The sequence below is a fragment of the Rhinopithecus roxellana genome, chromosome 19 (genome assembly GCF_007565055.1).
Source record: "Rhinopithecus roxellana isolate Shanxi Qingling chromosome 19, ASM756505v1, whole genome shotgun sequence".
Lineage (NCBI taxonomy): Eukaryota > Metazoa > Chordata > Mammalia > Primates > Cercopithecidae > Rhinopithecus > Rhinopithecus roxellana.
Window position 1 is genome coordinate 20,617,318 of NC_044567.1, and position 1,026 is coordinate 20,618,343.

The following is a 1,026-nucleotide window of genomic DNA, read 5'->3' on the forward strand; positions in this document are numbered from 1 at the left end:
GATTACAAGCGTGAGCCACTGCACCCAGCCATACTTTCTTTTTTCTTTTTTCTTTTTGAGATGGAGTCTTGCTCTGTCACCCAGGCTGGAGTGCAGTGGCATGATCTCAGCTCACTGCAACCTCCATCTCCTGGGTTCAAGCGATTCTGATGCCTCAGCCTCCCAAGTAGCTGGAATTACAGGTGCGGGCCACCACACCCGGCTGATTTTTGTATTTTTGGTAGAGATGGGATTTCACCATGTTGGTCAGGCTGGTCCCGCCCACCTCGGCTTTCCAAAGTGCTGGGATTACAGGCATGAGCCACCATGCCCGGCCTTGTTCTACTTTCTTAATGGTGGTTTTGATGAAGTTCTTAATTTTAATATAACTCAATTTATCCATTTTTTTCCTTCGTGGCTAGTGTTTTTATATCTTGTTAAGGAATCTGCCTGCCTCCAATGCCATGAAGATATTCTCCCAAGTTGTTTTTTTTTTCCTAGAAGCTGTATTATTTTGCTTTTCAATTTAGAACTATAAATATTCTGCAACTGATTACTATGTATGATTTGAGGCAGGGGTCAAGATTCATTTTTCTATATGGATATGGAGTTGATCCAGCACCATTTGACAAGGTCATCCTTGCTTCACTGCACTGGAGCACCAGCTTTGTCATGAGTGAAGCAGTTGTCTAGGTGGGAGTCTTTTTCTGGATGTTTCATTCTTTTCCATTGGTCTGTTTCTCTACCCTTGAGAAAATACCACTCTATCTTAATTACTGTTATTTTACAATAAGTCCTGATACCAGGTAGTACAGGTCCTGCGGGTTTGTTCTGTTTCCTCAAGGTTGTCTTGGCTATTCTTGGTCTTTTGCATTTTTATATAAATTACAGAATCACTTTGTCAGCTTCCAAGAAAAACTTGCCAGATTTTGATTGGTATTATACTAAATATGTAGATCAATTGGAGGAGAATGAACATCATTACAATATTGACTCTTTCGGTTCATGTCATGATATTTCCCTCCACTTATTTAAGTCCTGTTAATA